The sequence below is a fragment of the Eretmochelys imbricata genome, chromosome 4 (genome assembly GCF_965152235.1).
Source record: "Eretmochelys imbricata isolate rEreImb1 chromosome 4, rEreImb1.hap1, whole genome shotgun sequence".
NCBI classification, from domain to species: Eukaryota; Metazoa; Chordata; order Testudines; family Cheloniidae; genus Eretmochelys; species Eretmochelys imbricata.
Genome location: NC_135575.1, coordinates 78,905,986 through 78,926,915, shown reverse-complemented (window position 1 = coordinate 78,926,915; position 20,930 = coordinate 78,905,986).

The window sequence follows — 20,930 nt, the reverse complement described above, 5'->3', positions numbered from 1 at the left end:
AAGACTGTATTCTATTATTTGAGCAGGAGCATGCATTCATGTAATAATCATTATGTCTTATTCTCTGATGCCCTGAGCCTTATTTAGTCATTTACGCCAGTACAGAGTGAGTGAAAGGGGTGCGTAAAATTCTACCACATTAATTTGGTGGCATTTTACATATATCTTGCACTGGTGTAAATGATTTCTTACGGTGCAGCGAGATGAATCTGGTCCTCTTTCACAGAAGATACACTCAAGCATGCAGAATTAAGACTACATGAGAATGTTATGAATTTTGAATGTTTAACCATGCAAGCAAAACATTTTCTTAATGTAGGTTTTTTTTACGGAATAAGTCAATTAAATAAATGACTACAGTTTAGTATGACATTTCAGGGTAGGTTCACAGTATCACACTGCAGTTGATGCTGAGCATTTATTTCAAGAAATATGGGCATCTATTTGGAGTTGGTTTGTTTTTTCCAAGTATACAAGGATGCCTGGTGTGTTTGGTGATCACTTAGAGACAGAGTCTGTCATCCTTGCCTTGGACAAAGTTATTTAGTGTCTATGTGCCTCAGTTCCTTCTGTAAAATGGGGATAATAGTACTGCCCTACCTCACAAGGATTTTGTGAAGATAAATACATTAAAGACTGGGAGGTGCTCAGATATTACAGTAATGGGGGCCATATAAATACCTAACAGAGAGAGAATGATACAGAGAGAAAGAATATAGTTGTAGAATCTGATCTTAAATGCTCTTAAATTTCTTGAAGGTTTGCAGTATTTATCCACTATTTTTCCTAGTAAGGAGCACTTTGAATTCATGTGACATTTAAGAAATTGAACACAATAGCTCTACTAATTAATATTAGCATATCTTCTTGAAACGTGCACAGTGACATTAGTGGGGAAAGTGGTAAACCTACACACATCACTATCGCTGACATAGGATGGGCCAGATTGTGCCAAGCTTTTGCATGGTTATAAAATAACTAGGAGTAAAAAATCCAGTATATGAACTATATAGGAGAAATTACAGAAGCAGCCAAAGCAGGGACTACTGAATTGGTGGGAGGGAGTAAGACGGAACGCCGTTGGGGCTCCAGCACCTTCCCCCCACTCCTGCCAAAGACCTACACTGTGCAGGGGAGACTCCCCCCTCTGTGGGGAAATTAGGATCCAAGCAGTGCCTCCCCTCCCCAGTCCCCACCAGGTCACCTTGGGAAAAAACTGCAGAGGGTAATCAGCCAGAGACTGGTAGGGGCACAAACAGCCAAAGCAGGGACTTCTGGACATTCACAGAACTTCCTACAATGCTTGGACCGGACTTTCTCTGCCCTATCCTGATTGGCTGTTTGCTCCAACCCTCTCCCTCCCTTTCCCCCGTGTCTCTTCACCACAGCTTCACCCTCCATGCCTGCCGCTCTTACCCTCTTCTCCCCTTCTGTCTGCTTCAACTCCCCTTCCCTTCCCTTTCCATTTAGTTTATTCCCTCCTAACTAAACTTACAAAAATAAATTGTGGCACAATCATGACATTTGTTGCCCTTACATGGCTTACTCCGCTTGTGTGTTATCCCTTTTTATCTCTACTGTGTTGGTTTTGTTACAAGCACTTTGAGGATGGTGGGCTAGGGCCAGGGGGGTGACAGTACGGTATGCTGTGTTTATATGGTAGCTAGCACATTTGGGCCCCATTCTTGGTTCGTCCTGATACACTACTTTAATAAACATGATTATTAATAAATAATGTGATTATTTCTTTCACGTCTGACCATATTCATTTTTGCATGTGTAAGGATCTACCAATGACGCTGCAAAGAGGGATAATCTGGAACCAGGTTCTGCATGAAGAATCAGGATACCTATTCTCATCTGAGATATAAAGCCTGGCTTTACTGCTCATGTCAGCTTTAGTAATAAATAACCTTTCCAGAAATATGAAAAAAAGAAAGCATTAGCACAGTGCTGGGAATTGCAAACAGTGGAACTATGACAAGGGCTTTCCCCCTTGTTTGTTGCAGACTGCACACAATTGCCAGTGGTGAGTACAATGAAAAAAAAATATTGCACATACAAAATAGCAATAAAACAAAGTTAGATAGTCACAAGCATTTTAATAGGAGAAAAGCCTCATGCTATTTTCATGCAAAAAATGTGCAGTTCATCCTGAAATACTCTAGAAATACTGCACCCACACACATATTTGGCACAGCTGTGTGCAAGCAATAGTTATGGACGTTTTCAGAATTAGACAAGAGAAAAAAGTCTTAAATCTGAGCAGCGTGCAGCCATTCACATTCTGTCTGTGCCGCCCTCCCATACAGAAGACACCAGCCAACTTGTACCTGGCACTGACAAAGGGAATACTAATAAGGATTCTCTGTGACATCCGGAGGTCATTTGATAATTCCACAAGGTGTATGTTGATATTAGCCAGGCAATTCCATTGATCTGCCTGATGAAAAAAACAAGGAAACTGACAAGAAAGGTCTTAGACTCACATAAAAGTGGTTTGATGCACTGAAGAGTAATGGCCACATCAGAGAAAAAAACAGTATTACATTCTGGCTATGCAGGTGGAACACAGATTCAAAACCAGAACAGGTTCTTTCCTGATAGAGAGACAAGTAAACCAGTAGATGGAAAGACTAATTAACAGGGTGTTTGGATGCATTTGGAATGATCATGATCCAAATAACATTGCTTTTCACAGAGCACAACAGCAGTAGGAGGAAAACAGCCATTCAGAGGGAGAGAGGTCTCTGTGGAGCAGCCTGCAACACTTGGAACTTGTTAGCATCAACCCTCAGATTTCAGGAGGTTTCAGATGAAGCTAGGACTACACAGATATTTCCAGGATACTATTGTTTTTTGCCATTTCAGACCCTTTAATGTCTTGGCTGTTTGAAATGGATCTATAGCAAGTCCTGTTTCATATAGCTCAGCCTCGCAAAATTCTCATGAAAGTTTACGGGCAAGATACAAAAACCAACTCATTCACTTTTTGCCATGACTTAATTACAAATGTACAAATGAGGCTGGACCTGCACCAATTTTTATCAGGAGAAAACATAGCTCCAAATATATTCTTGGACAAAAAATCTATGTTCACATGGAGTTAAGGTTGAAAGTATGTATCAGTAGTTTAGGTTAAAATACATTACAGGGAGGTTACAATTTCCCCCAAACCCAGCATTATAAACTCAGGAAATTCAGAATCAAGGTTAAACTTAAAAGAAATCCAAACACGCTAAGGTAAGAACTGTAGCTAAGACCCCAAAACTATCTTAACTCTTTCCTGTAGTGACACAATGCAATAACCATATGATTATTAATGAGGCATTTTAGTGTTTGTAGTTGTATTTTGTGGGATTTCCATATGTAATTCCCACTCGTCCAAACTGATTTATCTCCTAAGAGATTAATTTAACAATGTAAAATACTACTGTGGAGAAATGCTCGCTTCTGAATTGCCTACAATATCTTTTAAGAAACAAAGATAACAAAGTTTGATATTACTTAAACGCCTGCTTTTAACATAATGTTTTGAAGTGTTTTTGCCTTTACAGTCATTTGTGTCTTGTGAACTAACAAAGAGATGTTATATACCATCCTGATGCCAATGGGAAATGTCACTGTGAGAATAAAGGACAAAAACATGTTTTGCAAATTTCACCTATATGAAACAAACAGGTATTGACTTAGTCTTTGGGGGAACATTAAGACCTCTTGAATCTGCAAGCAAATTTGTCACAACATTAGTTACAGCTCTCACCACTGGTAAGCCAATCTTGACAGCAATTCATTATCTGCTTGATATGTTCTACCTGCATACATTTGCACTTTTTTTTATTAGGAACGATGAGGCATGTCAGCTTTGAATTGGCCTCCAGTTGTCTTCGGAGGGGACATAATTTTGCTATTGGAAAGAAGTATCCAAATGTCTCATTCCAGAAGACAAGACACAATAGAAAGTTAAAGAGGATTTGCATACTGAAGAGGTTAGCAGTATGACATAATGACCTTGCACATTGGTGATTAGACTATTTATGGTGTTACAGTCAATGAGGGGGGAAAAGGCATCCTATTAAACTAAACATTCCCATGGCTGGCATATTTAAATGATTTCTTAATGAAACACCAACTCTTTCAAGGAAATTTATTTTAGAAACACCAAGATTGGAGTTATCCTGAGCAGACGAAATCAGACCCCAGCACAGCATTTTGAATTTCTTCTGGATTCAAATGGTCTTTAGTATGTGCAAATCATTGAAGCGCCGGTCTGTGCCTGAGGAACCTCAGGCTTTCTTCAATATTTTATAGGAAAGATTTTGATCTATGATTTATTAGACACCACTAAGGGCAGAAGGTTTGGGTTTTTTTTTTTATTCAAAATTAATCATTTTCCTGGTAAATAGATTTTCATTCCAATCCCCATTTTTTCCTATTGAAAAAATCTGCTTTGGGATATGCCTGTCAAGTTGAGTGACCAGCCATAGGAGTGATATAACATGCAGGTTCTCTTCAAGCTATACAAAATATTACAGTGTGGCACAAGCAGTTGGACATTTTCTGATTTGTAGGTGCTGTTGAACACAGGGACTAGTAAGTCCCTTATCTTACTTCTCCCCTTTTTTATTTCCAACTTGCCACTGGATGTTGCTTCTTTATCCTTCTTTTCTGCCAGTGTGTAGATTATTTAGGCAACAATTTGGTGGGCCCAAGAACACCTGCAGCAAGCTCTTTAGATCATGTTATCTCTAGAACAGCTTTTCTAGTCTTTGGTGTTTTTACATCTGGAGATTTAGAACAAGTCATTCCAGCATTTTTCCTTCTACAGCTATGCCTGACTGGAAAGCACTAGCAGAAGCAAAATGTGCTTCTGTTGCTACTTGCTTGAAAAGCAAATAGGAAAAAAAGCAATATCTGAGTTTCAGGTTTTATAACAAGCCTCATGAGTTGGTGCTACTCTTTATTTCTGCAAACAAGTCTGAATAAAAATGCGCTAGCAGGCATATAAAGCTGCTGCTGCGACTTAGCTGAATACCAAATATTTTGAAAAAATATTACATGACTTTTTCAGATTGGATAAGAAATCGTGCCAGTTGGTGAGAGTTTTTACTTTCCTAAAATAGTGTCAATGAAACGATGCCAACTTACACACTGAACTGTGCTGGTGCTGTTACTTGGCTGAAATGGAATAAAAGACTTAGCTCCTCCTGTTGAAGTTTCTAGAATAGCCTCTAAAGTACCGTGGCATTTCTAAGGATACCTTGCTATTGAGCAGGGAAAGCCTAAATGTGTTTTGATTAGCCAACACTAATATTCCTAGTAGGAGAAGGCATTTGCCAGCAGCTCTGTGAACAACGTATCCTTCTTTGCAGGGAATAGCTTGGGACTGGATTTTTTTTTTAACAGTGTGTCTCTACCTCAGCTTGGGTTCCACTCATCTAGACCAGACCAAGGACAGAGAATTCTAAAGACCAATGAAAGATCTGGCCAAGAAAGAGCGGGTGAGAGTGCAAACCACGCTCTCAGAATCCCTTCCAGTCACTTTTCCTTAACCAACGGGGCTCAGCGAAATCTCCTTGTCCTAGCACAACATTCAGCCAGCAACCTCTCACCAGGGAAAGAAATAAAAAAGAGGATAAAACATTCTAGAGCCTTCTGTCTCAGCATAAACAGCCTACTGTACCAGGAAGATGTTCCAAGCAGTGTTCCAAGTTTCTAGATATTTTTCTCCACCCACAGAAAGAGAGGACAGCCACTGGAGGTGGGTACCATTTGCAACTCCTCCAGGGGCTGACCTTGTAGTGATATTAATGTTTAGTTAGGTAAAATCAAACAAAAGTCTTGGGTTTGAAATTTATTTGTACATATCCAGGTATAGATCAAACACCAACAATGTATATTCTGTAGGGCAGATCTGATCTGATGATCTGCTCCCTTTACACCATTCAGACAGCACAAAAGGAGTGGAAACCTCCTGTAAGCCTCCTATAGGGGATGACTCTGATATGGTGAAGTTACAAGCAGGCATCAAACAGACCAGCTCTTACACCACCTTCTCCCATAGCTCCTGATGAAGGTGAGGACTGCATGAGGTGAGTAGTCAGAGTGCAATGTTTTCTAACTATCCTCAGCTGCCATGGGATCCCCTGCAGGGCCACCCACAGATGGAACAATTTATAACAACCCCAGAACGTTCTAACTTGTGCTGTGACCAGGGCAGAGAATCAGGGAAATGTAACTAGTTCCCTGACAGTCCTTCTGCTCTGCAGCACCCAGCCTACACTGGTTACAGGAGAGAATCTGCCCATGTTTAATGAGCTTCCTGTGACACTACACCCGATATTATTCATCGAGATATTATTAGGATATGATTATAGCATAATTCTGATGTATTTTATACAAAATAGGTCATATGAGATATCACTGAAAAGGTTATGGTTTACTGAATAGGATTATCGTACTTGTATGCATGTATAATTTTTGTATCTGAAGTTAGGAATATTGACTATATTTTAGGGCTGTCAAGCGATTAAAAAAAATTAATCGTGATTAATCGCGCTGTTAAACAATAATAGAATGCCATTTATTTTAATATTTTGGAATGTTTTCTACATTTTCAAATATATTGATTTCAGTTACAACACAGAATACAAAGTGTACAGTGCTCACTTTATATTTATTTTTTATTACAAACATTTGCACTGTAAAAAACCAACTTCAGTTCACCTCCTTGAAGTACTGCAGTGCAATCTCTTTATCATGAAGGTTGAACTTACAAACGTAGAATTATGTAAAAAAAGAATAACTGCACTTACAATAAAACAATGTAAAACTCTAGAGCCGACAAGTCTACTCAGGCATACTTCTTGTTCAGCCAGTTGCTCAGACAAACAAGCATTCAGTGTTGGGGAAGGACCGGGGAGGGGGGGAGTAACTGATGATTTGTGCAGGAGGATGGTGAGAAAGGTGAGGAACATGTCTTTTTGCTGCTTCTGGAAGGGTGGTTTCTGGTATTGGGCTTACCAGGATCGCCTCCTTTTACTGAGCTAGGTAGGCTCTCTTCAGCTGAGTGAGCCCTTGTTTGCAAGGGAGGGTGGATTTTATCTCAGGCACTCATCATACTGCAGGGGAGGAGAGGCTGGTGCAGGGAGGCTGAGCTCGCCAGGCCCATGTTCTCTGTGGGGTGAGCAGCCGGCTAGGGGCAATGGGGCACAACGTAGGGGGGTTGGTCCCGGGAATGAGGGGGCGGCTGGGAACAATAGGGCCTGGGCTGGCTAGGGTGCCGATACATCCCATTTTGGCCAGGACTGTCCCCTTGTTCAGCTCTGTCCTGGATGTCCCTGCTTCTTCACCAAAACTGAGCATTTGTCCCTGCTGCAAGGCAGAGCAGACAGAGGCGACTGCTGCTGGAGGTCAGCTGAAGGCAGCAATGCCTGCCAGCAGGAAAGTGGAAAAATTTTCTACTGGCAGGCAGTGATGGCTTCACAGCTGATCCCTGGGCAGTGCAGAGCTGATTGGTAGATCAGCTTCAGCAGGGGAGGTGCAGAGCTTCAGGGGGTGGGATGGGGTCAGCCTCAGCTGGGGAAGGCGCGGAGCCTGGCGGGGGGGAATGAGACTCAGCCAGGGGAGGCACAGGGTTTGGGGTGGAGGAGGTGATCCGCCTCAGCTTTTTCAGCACAGGACTGGGGAGGGGAGTTGAGCCCCTGCCATGGGAAGTTTGGAGCCGGGACGGGTTCAGACCCAGCTATGGAAGGCATGGGACTCTGGGGTGAGGGTCAGCCCCTGAGCTTGGGGTGGGTCTACCCCAACCAAGGGCAGTGTGGGGCTCAGTGGGAGGGGTTAGCCCCAGCCCCAGCCGCTGGCAGCATGGGGCTTGGAGAAGGGTCAGTCCCTGAGCTCAGGATGGGGGTCAGGATGGGGATCAGTCCCTGCCCCAGATTTGGGCAGCTTTGGGCTGGGAGTGGAAGTCCCCACTGACTGGCATGGGAACCAAACTTTGAAACAAAGGGTTCCTGCCATATTCAAAAGCTATATAAGTGACATCATTGTGTTTCTTCACTGACTTCCTGCCCAAAGACACTCTTGGAAACACCTAAGGAACAGAGAGACTGAACTGGGGGAAGTGCTGGACCTAGGCTAACGGGATTTTTAGCCTGTGAATGAAACACCTGGAGATTTTAAGCTGTATGTTAGTGGCAGCTTGGCCCTTAAGAATCTGCAGCTTGCTGGTATCATCATTAAGGGTGAGGATCTGCTATCCATATCCAATCTCTTTAGTATATTAAGCTTAGTTTGTGTGTTTTGTTTATTGGCTAGGTTATCTGCTTTGATCTGTTTACTATCCCTTATAATCACTTAAAATCTATCTTTTATAGTTAATAAACTTGTTTTTACTTTGTCTAAAACCAATGTGTGTAGAAATTATAACTCGGGGCAGAAAGCTGTTGTATATTTCCTCTCCACATTTAGGGAGGGGATGAATTTCATGAGCTTACGCTGTACAGTTCCCTGTGCAGTGCAAGATGGTATAATTTTGGGTTTACACTCCAGAGGGGGGTGCATGCCTGAGTAGCTGAGAAGTTTCTTGGCTGAAGCCTCCCCAGGCAGAGCTGATCACAGAGTCTATACGTAACTGCAGCTGGGTGTGTCCTTACCTGTATGTGTTCTGGTAGAAGTGCAGGCTGGAGCCTGGGAGAGGGCTTGGCAGGCTCGTCACAGCAATACAGTATAAAGGGAGCCCAGGCTGGTGGGTCGGGGGGGCTAAGTGGTACCCTAGTTCCAGGTGACGCCCTGGGGGGAACTCATCACACTTTCCTCTTATTACTGCTCTGTTGTATAGATTTCTACTCTTCAGTGTTTTCGACTTGCTGCCAAAATCACTAGGCACCTACATGCTACCAGTAGCAATACCAGTGTCCCAGCTGTTCTCACCAGCCACACTGCCATAAGCTCATTTGCCAGCATAACAAATCCAGACCTCCTTCTAATCAAAATCTTTGAACTATGTGATCCATAACTACTTTGTTCCTATTATAACAAGCTAACGTTAACTTAGCCTCCTGCTTAAAAATTGGCTGGCATTAAGCAATTCAGGCATTAAACTAGCTGCAGACTAAATGTTATACACATCTTCTTGTAGTTGTAGAAATGACACCAAAATAAAGCAAATATACTTATCTTTAAAAACAGTTAAACATGATCATATTTGTGTCAGCCTAATTAACCATACATGCCATGCTATCCCATCAACATTGGCATATCAATCCTGGTCCTTCAGCTACTAATTGGAAAATATACACCAGAATGCTGGATGTTGTAATAAACTTCTGCTTGTCATTTATTTTTGTGGTTACTTTTATTAGAGGCTAGATACAAGTATGGTAAATCAAAGTTTTCATATATACTTGACATATTGGTATTACTTTTTGTGCAAGGTGTCATATGTATATCTGTTCTTTATTTTGCACCAAAGGATAACATGGTGCTTACCCCAGTTATGGAGACTAGTTCCTGGTTTGTAGAGATTTAATATCTATCTTAGTAAGAGAGTATAAAGGGTAGTTAGAGGGTTAAAGGACAACAGTTAATGATCAGGACATGACTGAACATACTCTGATATGTATTTCTATAATGTTCATGCTGACTTTCTGCAAGGTCTGAATGTAATGTTATGGCATTACTGTTGATTTGCATATGTTCTGATTTGTATTTTTATATATCCTTTACAATGACTTTGGCCACGCTCCTTTGTGTAATTTTTATAATATTGATGCTGTCACTATACTCTAAAATATATTTTATATAGTGGTTTTGTGCATGCTCTAATATGTATTTTTTAAAGAATTAAAGCTGGTTTTGTGGGATATGTAATTTTATAATGCACCTGCTAGCTTTTGCACTTTTTAAATTATGTTTCTTTGGTTCACATAGAACTGTCTTCCACTTAGTCCCAAAACCCTTTTTGCTCTTTTCAATTATTTTTCTGTGAAACACTTGGATGTAAATGACAGGAAAACATTTTATAAAATGCAAAAGACATTTTGAACCAGCATACTATAGAAGATATTTCACAAAATCCCCAAAATATACTAGTATTTCTCTACTGTGGAGGGATCACACATCGATTCTGGGAGATATGTTTCATCTTTATCCTATTGTTATATATTTCTACTGTCTCTAAGAACTTGTGAAAATTTGTTTGGATTAGATTGAAATGATGACCCTTCACAAGAGCATGATGAACAAAATCCAGAACAAAATATATTAACAAAATCCAGAATTGCACTAAAAAGGACTCCTTCATTTATCCCTAATTAGAAGTAAGATGAATGAATTCCCCAAATTTTCCAACATTACCTCAGTCTGACGGTCACTCATTCAACTCCATTCCTTGACACAGGTAGTATAAAAATATTTGTTTACATATATGTAGAAGAGGACGAAAAAGTGAACTATAGGAGAAACTTAGCATCTATTTCTTACCTGAAACATAAATTTGTAATGGCTCCCCATAGGTTATATATACACTGCTGCTGCAAATATTCTAACAGGCCTCATAGGAACCTTAGAGCCTGAAGGGGCTGCTAAAGCTGCACCTACTCATGCCTTTGAGTATGTGTCACCAACAGTCCCAGTGCCTTTAGGCTGAGTCTTTCTGATTGCCTGAGCTGCACCCGGAAGCTCTTTGGTTAAAGTGAAATCTGTGATGTAGGGCTTGGTTGGTATTAGTTTTCTTATCCTCTTACTTGAGTTATCCTTCAACAGATTCATCCTTATGATGGTTCCCTGTCCCTTCTCATTCTCTTTTCCCCTTCTGCACATCTATTATAATATTAGTTTCATCGTTTTGATTCTGCTGATTATTATTTAATCACCAATTATATACTAAGCCCTATAGCAAAGAAAGATTACAGGTAAAACTTTCAAGAGTGTGTATGACTCCACAAAAGGAACTCAGGCACCTCACCCCAGATTTAGGCACATAAATCCCAGTTTTAGGCCTCATTGCAATTCAGCTGCTGCTTAACCCCATAGGCACCTAAACCCACTCAGTGATTATGTTTTTGCAGCAAAAGTTCCCTAGGTACGTATGTTTCTGCATCCGAGCATGTGCACTGTTGCCTTACTCTCTAGGCATCCAGAAAACCATCCCATGCCCCAACCTAACTGCAATCCATTAACCCAGGCAAGATAAGCACCCAAACAACTATCTAGCCTAATCTGTTACTGAGCTCAGAGTCATAGAATAGTAGAATCATAGAATATCAGGGTTGGAAGGGACCTCAGGAGGTCATCTAGTCCAACCCCCTGCTCAAAGCAGGACCAATCCCCAATTAAATCATCCCAGCCAGGGCTTTGTCAAACCTGACCTTAAAAACTTCTAAGGAAGGAGATTCTACCACCTCCCTAGGTAATGCATTCCAGTGTTTCACCACCCTCCTAGTGAAAAAGTTTTTCCTAATATCCAGTCTAAACCTCCCCCACTGCAAATTGAGACCATTACTCCTTGTCCTGTCCTCTTCTACCACTGAGAATAGTCTAGAACCATCCTCTCTGGAACCACCTCTCAGGTAGTTGAAAGCAGCTATCAAATCCCCCCTCATTCTTCTCTTCTGCAGACTAAACAAGCCCAGTTCCCTCAGCCTCTCCTCATAAGTCATGTGTTCCAGACCCCTAATCATTTTTGTTGCCCTTCGCTGGACTCTCTCCAATTTATCCACATCCTTCTTGTAGTGTGGGGCCCAAAACTGGACACAGTACTCAGGATGAAGCCTCACCAATGTCGAATAGAGGGGAACGATCACGTCCCTTGATCTGCTCGCTATGCCCCTACTTATACATCCCAAAATGCCATTGGCCTTCTTGGCAACAAGGGCACACTGCTGACTCATATCCAGCTTCTCGTCCACTGTCACCCCTAGGACCTTTTCTGCAGAACTGCTGCCTAGCCATTCAGTCCCTAGTCTGTAGCTGTTCATTGGGTTCTTCCGTCCTAAGTGCAGGACCCTGCACTTATCCTTATTGAACCTCATCAGATTCTTTTGGCCCAATCCTCCAATTTTTCTAGGTCCCTCTGTATCCTATCCCTGCCCTCCAGCGTATCAGCCACTCCTCCCAGTTTAGTGTTATCCGCAAATTTGCTGAGAGTGCAATCCACACCATCCTCCAGATCATTTATGAAGATATTGAACAAAACCGGCCCCAGGACCGACCCCTGGGGCACTCCACTTGACACCGGCTGCCAACTAGACATGGAGCCATTGATCACTACCCGTTGAGCCCGACAATCTAGCCAACTTTCTACCCACCTTACAGTGCATTCATCCAGCCCGTACTTCTTTAACTTGCTGACAAGAATACTGTGGGAGACCGTGTCAAAAGCTTTGCTAAAGTCAAGAAACAATACATCCACTGCTTTCCCTTTATTCACAGAACCAGTAATCTCATCATAGAAGGCGATTAGATTAGTCAGGCATGACCTTCCCTTGGTGAATCCATGCTGACTGTTCCTGATCACTTTCCTCTCATGTAAGTGCTTCAGGATTGATTCCTTGAGGACCTGCTCCATGATTTTTCCAGGGACTGAGGTGAGGCTGACTGGCCTGTAGTTCCCAGGATTCTCCTTCTTCCCTTTTTTAAAGATTGGCACTACATTAGCCTTTTTCCAATCATCCCCCGTTTGCCAGGAGTTTTCAAGGATAATGGCCAATGGCTCTGCAATCACAGCCGCCAATTCCTTTAGCACTCTCGGATGCAACTCGTCCGGCCCCATGGATTTGTGCACGTCCAGCTTTTCTAAATAGTCCCTAACCACCTCTAACCGTTAAGCCAAGCTGGTCGCCTACCATATTTACTATTCTTTCAACTCATCGGGATGGTTTGTCCCTGTAACCTCAACAGGGATTCCTTGAAATACAGCCAGCTCTCCTGGACTCCTTTCCCCTTCACGTTAGTCCCCCAGGGGATCCTACCCATCCGTTCCCTGAGGGAGTCGAAGTCTGCTTTCCTGAAGTCCAGGGTCCGTATCCTGCTGCTTACCTTTCTTCCCTGTGTCAGGATCCTGAACTCAGCCAACTCATGGTCACTGCCTCCCAGATTCCCGTCCACTTTTGCTTCCCCCACTAATTCTTCCCTGTTTGTGAGCAGCAGGTCAAGAAAAGCTCCCCGCCCCCTAGTTTGCTCCTCTAGCACTTGCACCAGGAAATTGTCCCCTACGCTTTCCAAAAACTTCCTGGATTGTCTATGCACCGCTGTATTGCTCTCCCAGCAGATATCAGGAAGATTAAAGTCACCCATGAGAACCAGGGCGTGCGATCTAGTAGCTTCTGCGAGTTGCCGGAAGAAAGCCTCATCCACCTCATCCCCCTGGTCCAGTGGTCTATAGCAGACTCCCACCACTACATCACTCTTGTTGCTCACACTTCTAAACTTAATCCAGAGTCTTCCTAGTTTGGCAGAAAACAACAGGAGAAGGGCTGGGGTGTGTGGAGAAAGATTTTCTTATAAACTTTAGCCTAGTGTTTAGGGTATTCACTGAACAATAATCATTCTAACGCTTTCTCCAGCCCAATTAATCTTAATTATTCAATTAGGTAGTTAAAGTGGAATAACTTCACCAGGAGAGATTGAGGAAGACCCACATCAGAATATCCTATAGCTGAGTGGTTAAAGCACTCATCTGAGAGGTGGCTGATCCCTGTTCAAATCCCTTCTCTTCATCAGGCAGAGGCGGGACTTAAATCAGAGATCTCCTACATCCCAGGTGAGTATCCTAATCCCTGGGATAAAGGTTCTAAGGGAGTGCCTTTTCCACCCCAGGCTGTTTTATTTTGTAGAGCAAGGTGGCCTCTGAGCATGCCTAATAGATTGGGCCCCACAGGCAAGATAGGCAGGCAAACACCTATCCTCCTCATAGTTTGTGGATGGGAGCTTAGGAAACACCTTTCTCATTGGCATCTCCCACTGGCTAGTTTAGGCTAAAAGCCATCTAGCCTCCTGGCTTTTGTGAATGGAATTCTAAGCATCTATCTCTCCCCATTCATTGTATTGGGAGCCAACTCAGGTTTTGTGGATAACAGCGTTGCTAGTGTGATTTTCTAGGCATCTAAAAGTTAGGCGTTATGATTCTGTGTTGCACTACCTAAGTCCCTTTGAAGACCCAGACCTAAATGCCGTAGGCAAAGTCAATGTGACTAAACCGCTTTCAAAAATGGGACTTTGGTTTCCAAGTCAATTTGTTGCTTTTGAAGATTTTATCCACAGTCCCTTCCCAGAGCAATTTGTATTCTAAGGCCTATGCTTCCCTCCATGTCTTCCTGAGAAGGGGAGCCTGCACCTGCAGGAGACAATTTAGTGAGTCACACAAGAGAAACTGATTGTCAGATACATTCAGCTGGCCACTAGATTTCAATGTAGGTTCTCATCTGAATATTCATTTTGCCAGAGAATGTATCTGACCTTCATTCCCCCACATCCTGTGATGCACTGATTTCCTTTCCACTAACAATTTTGTTGACAACAGCTGTTTTCTGCAGATGTAAAAATTACTTGATTAGAGCTAGATGAATAATTTTGAATAAGTCAATTATTAGATTAATTTTGCCTCTTTCTTTTCAGAAATCATCTATGAACGGATGAGATTTTCTGTATTTGTTATGCCAAATTATTCATAGAATAATTTCTGCAAATAATGTTTGTCTCTAGCTTGTTCATGAGCAGTTTTTTGTGAGTATTTAGAATTCTAAATTTGAAATTACAGTTACTTGAGCAGATACAAAGGTCACATTGTATGTTTCAGTTCCATGATTGGATGAGCATAACTCTTAGAATCAAGTTTCAGAGTAGCAGCCAATAAGTGAGCTGTAGCTCACGAAAGCTTATGCTCAAATAAATTTGTTAGTCTCTAAGGTGCCACAAGTACTCCTTTTCTTTCTTAGATTCAAGTTACAGAGGGTTAGCCGTGTTAGTCTGTATCAGTAAAAACAACGTGGAGTCCTTTTGGCACTTTAGAGACTAACAAATTTTATGCCCAAATAAATTTGTTAGTCTCTAAGGTGCCACAAGGACTCCTCTTAGAATCAAGTTTCCAGTGTGCATACTTGTGATTGAGTTTGTGATCAGATCAAATTTGTGGTCAAATTCACCAGTAGACTCTGACTGCTTTGCACTATGCTAGTGAAGCAAAGCAGTTATAAGCCCAGTTTAATTTACCAGTTAAGCCATATTTATGAGTACTTAATGGCACTGGATTGCTGAGAGAAATTCATTTACCATAAATGTTCTGCAGTCTTTGCTGTTTCTGGGAGTGACTGTGCTAGCAGGCTTGTTCATTATAATATACACAAAACACAAAACCGAAAGGGACACAAACACAAAGTTAATTTGTTTAAAAATTACTATGAATATTCATAGATTCTTTTTTTGCAATTTTGCTCAGCTCTAGTTCTGTTGATGCTACTTGAACAGCCAAATCGATAGTTTTGATATGCCTTATGCATTCTTTGAAAATGAGGTTTAGACTTTCACAGAGACTATTGTGTTGTGAAAAATTCAAATAAATATATATCAGTGATGGCTCCAAAAATAGTTGATTAGCCTATATCTACAGACATTGACTCTTTCATAGAACTCTAATTTCATTTGAAACTAGTATCTGATCCATATGAATCCTACAGCCCATATAAAGATCCATCCTACAAACATTCATTAGCAAGCAATGTATTTAGTACCATGAGTAATTCCGCTAGAATGATGCTTGACAGTAAGTGCTTGCAAAATAGGCCTACAAGCCCCAAGCCGCAAATGCTTATTCCTAACTTACTGATTTTTAGAGAGTAGGTGCAATGATTTCAGTTAAACACATGCACAAATGTGTGCAGAATCAGGGCCTTGAATTGTAGTCAGAGCTATTGTGTGGCATTGTCTATAAATATAAAGGGAAGGGTAACCACCTTTCTGTATACAGAATTATAAAATCCCTCCTGGCCAGAGGCAAAACCCTTTCACCTGTAAAGGGTTAAGAAGCTAGGATAACCTCGCTGGCACCTGACCAAAATGACCAATGAGGAGACAAGTTACTTTCAAAGCTGGAGGCGGGTGGGGAACAAAGGGTCTGTCTGTCTGTGTGATGCTCTTGCCGGGAACAGATCAGGAATGCAGCTCAGAACTCCTGTAAAAAGTTAGTAAATAATCTAGCCAGAAATGTGTTAGATTTCCTTTTGTTTAAATGGCTGGTAAAATAGCTGTGCTGAATGGAATGTATATTCCTGTTTTTGTGTCTTTTTGTAACTTAAGGTTTTGCCTAGAGGGATTCTCTATGTTTTGAATCTGATTACACTGTAAGGTATTTTACAGAGGTGATTCTTTTACCTTTTCTTTAATTAAAACTCTTCTTTTAAGAACCTGATTGTTTGTTTGTTTTTTCATTGTTCTTAAGATCCAAGGGTTTGGGTCTGTGTTCACCTGTACAAATTGCTGACGATTTTTATCAAGCCTTCCCCAGGAAAGGGGGTGTAGGGCTTGGGGGGATATTTTGGGGGGAGACATCTCCAAGTGGGCTCTTTCCCTATTCTTTGTTGAACACGCTTGGTGGCGGCAGCATAGGGTTCAAGGACAAGGCAAAGTTTGCACCTTGACGAAGTTTTTAACCTAAGCTTGTAAGAATAAGCTTAGGGGGTCTTTCAAGCAGGTCCCCACATCTGTACCATAGAGTTCAGAGTGGGGAAGGAACCTTGACAATCACGTATCTTTTAAGCACTCTTTAAATAATAAATAAATGATAATAGATTAAAATAAATTTACACCGTGGCTTTTGACTGCACAGTGTATTTAAAATATTCATATTTTCCAGAAGTCTTTTCTGAACCCATCACTTTGCAAACTTTGCTGAATGGAACCCACAACAACATTAGAGTTCAACTCTTTTTTTTGATGAATCAGTGCTGATTTTTAAAAAAATTATTATTCTATTAAATTACCGATTTGGGTATTACAAAGCCAAAAAGCTTCAGTGCTCTAGGAGGAAAGTAATCTTTCATATATGAGAACAATTGTTCATAACATTGGATAGCTGGTTAATAAATACTCAAATTATGTTAAATATGCTTATCCAGATGCTTCAGTCAGAGATAGAAAGCTGTAGCCTTCAAATAAATAAGTGGTGCCCCTAATGAATACTTGGTGACAGCTAGAGTTACTGACTGCTAAAATTATCATTTGAATTTTTTTTATTGTTTCAGGAAACACCGTAAGTATATAATAGCAATAATTCATGTTCAAACAGACATGAATGTGTTATCCTAATACCAGTTACAGTACAGTATATATTTATATGCCACTGTCTACTGCTCAAACTACAATTAATGGGGTACTTTAAAGGACATAGGAAAGAAAGCTAAGGAAATATGTAATCAAGGCACTAGTACAGAAACAAAAGAAAAATTATCAAACTACAATTCAGTGTTTAGGGTGTGACTATGAAAAAGTTTGCAGACAATACCTTTTTCAAAGAAAAAGTAGGGGAGTATCTTTGCTTAGAACTACAGAACAAAAGCAAAAAATAAGCAGGAAAGTACAGATTCATTCAGTGCTGGCCCAGTAATTCACTGAGTAATGTAATATTCTGCTGCATGGGATACATAGGTTTGAGGGTAATCTAAGGTTCACACAGTGAATTTGCAGGCTTGGAAGTATTAAAGAGGATGTGAATATCAAGCACCATCATTGCTTTGGAGGAGAGTAGCCTTTTTAGGAGTGAGATGGATTATTGTGCTACAAATGTGGTTTGTTCAGGGATAAGGGAAGGGAAGTTAACAGGGAGAAATGGCAGCCCAAGACCACCAATGGAGAAGATATGATAATTAGATGAAGTGCATATCTTTTTTCTACACACTATGATCAGGGTCAACAAAAATAATGAGAAGCCTACATTTAAATTTTCAGAATGGAGAGGGGTTACTAGTGGTGTTCCTCAAGGGTCAGTCCTAGGACCAATCCTATTCAACTTATTCATAAATGATCTGGAGAAAGGGGTAAACAGTGAGGTGGCAAAGTTTGCAGATGATACTAAACTGCTCAAGATAGTTAAGACCAAAGCAGACTGTGAAGAACTTCAAAAAGATCTCACAAAACTAAGTTATTGGGCAACAAAATGGCAAATGAAATTTAATGTGGATAAATGTAAAGTAATGAACATTGGAAAAAAATACATGCAATATGATGGGGGATAATTTAGCTACAACTAATCAGGAAAAAGATCTTGGGGTCATCATGGATAGTTCTCTGAAGACATCCACGCAGTGTGCAGCGGCAGTCAAAAAAGCAAACAGGATGTTAGGAATCATTAAAAAAGGGATAGAGAATAAGACAGAGAATATCTTATTGCCCTTGTATAAATCCATGGTATGCCCACATCTTGAATACTGCATACAGATGTGGTCCCCTCATCTCAGAAAAGATATACTGGCATTAGAAAAGGTTCAGAAAAGGTCAACTGAAATTATTAGGGGTTTGGAACGGGTCCCATATGAGAACAGGTTAAAGAGGCTAGGACTTTTCAGCTTGGAAAAGAGGAGACTAAGGGGGGATATGATAGAGGTATATAAAATCATGAGTGGTGCGGAGAAAGTAAATAAGGAAAAGTTATTTACTTGTTCCCATAATATAAGAACTAGGGGCCACCAAATGAAATTAATGGACAGCAGGTTTAAAATAAATAAAAGGAAGTTCCTCTTTACACAGCGCACAGTCCACTTGTGGAACTCCTTGCCTGAGGAGGTTGTAAAGGCTAGGACTATAACAGGAATTAAAAGAGAACTGGATAAATTCATGGAGGTTAAGTCCAATAATGGCTATTTGCCAGGATGGGTAAGGAATGGTGTCCCTAGCCTCTGTTTGTCAGAGGGTGGAGACAGATGACAGGAGAGAGATCACTTGATCATTACCTGTTAGGTTCACTCCCTCTGGGGCACCTGGCATTGGCCACTGTCAGTAGACAGGATACTGGGCTGGATGGACCTTTGGTCTGACCTAGTATGGCCATTCTTATGTTCTTAATTGCTGGAGGGTCTATAACTATGTGAAATTAGTCACTTTTGCTTTACAGGTTTTCATGTAGACATTTTTCTTTATCTTCGTCCATTATCTTTTGTGTGCCAAATCCCATATTTCACTTCAGTTTTGAATGAAACTCAAATAAATGCAAAATATCAGATGAAACTTTGTTGAAAATTTCAAGTCTCTTCTGGTTTTATTTTGAGAAAGACAAAGAATGTTTTCCCCTTTATTTTATATGGCCCAGTTTTGACATGAAACCATAAACCATGCTGTGTTCACTCAGAACTGAGTTACCTCAAAGGACTGTGAACCTTGGAAATCTTTAAACAGACATGGTTGTAGGTTTGAGTTTGTAAAGAAACCCAAAAGGAAGCATGTGTGAAGCTTGATCCTGCTCCATCTGAAGTCAATGGCAACATTCCCAGTGAGAGTTTCAGAAAGCAGGGGAGGAAGAGGTGTGGTTGTGTGGATACATTCAACAAAGAAAGCATAGGTTTCTATCTCTTATTTGTACATTAAAACAAGAAAACTCTTTATAAAAATATATTATCACAGATTACACCAAAGTGTCAATGCACTTTGATCTCCTGTTTTCAGTTCTTGTCTATGCAGCTGTTCCACTTTGTGACTGGTAACTGATACTCCTCTGCCACTATTCCTTTCCACTATGAGTGACATCTTTATGATATATTGTAAGCTAAACTCTATAGTTATATTTGCATACCATCTGTCTTCCAGAGTTTAGTACTTGGCTCTCTTCCTCATTTAGCTCATCTCTTTTCAACCCTTCATTTCTGCATTCCACCTTAAATATCACTTTCATGAAAATGGTACCAAGGTTAATATTCTCGTCACTGTTTGGTTCTTTACTCATTTTCTAGTTGTCTCAATCACATCAATTCCCTTTTGCCCATACTTTCTTCAGCTCAAATACTACTGTGTGCTTGTCAGGTAGTAGGTGGACAGATTAAGTAATAGGACTACACATTTACTGATTATGCATATGGCAAGAAGGCACCATTAGGATGGTTTTAAGAGATGAGATTAAAATTCAAAATAAATAATTTACCCTTTTTCTGCCCAAGGAATATCCACAGACAGATAATGAATTCCTGGCATTAATCAATCATTTGATTAATTCTCTCTTGATTTTTAACTCTATGAATAGATGCAGAGTTCTCTGCCATTTTAGATCTATGTAATCATTTCAAACAGACTCCTGTTTGAGAGGTGTTGGTCAGTTGTGATTGGTCAAATAATTCAGATGGTGTCATTTCACTTTCCCAATTGGAGGATTGTACAAGCAAATACTAATTTTCCTCCCAGCACTTAAGCACTTGACTCTGCCAACATTCATGCCAGTAAAACTTGATGACTGAGATGTTCCTGTCAAATGACTCCAAATGCAGTGTAGCATGGCTCAAATGAATTTATGGTATTGGAGAAAATATCAATGGAAGAAGAAATCAGTATTAGCTCAGTTCTTGTTTTAGAAAATATATCAATGACTATGACATAGAAGCCAGGGTAGGAGGGCCTCAGTAAAGTTCTGTATGACTCTCCCAACTCTATATGCTTTTCTTAAAAAAGAACATTTTTGGCTTTACTGTTATTTTTTTCTCCATCTACTTCTTCTTGTGTCTCGGCCTTTCCTTTTGGTTTGTTCCTGCAACACTCTCTTTTAGGTTTCAGAGTGGTAGTTGTGTTAGTCTGTATCAGCAAAAACAACAAGGAGTCCTTGTGGCACCTTAGAGACTAAGAAATTTACTTGGGCATAAGCTTTCATGGGCTAAAACCCACTTAATCAGATGCATGGAGTGAAAAATACAGTAGGCAGGTATAAATACACAGCACATAAAAAGATGGGAGTTGCCTTA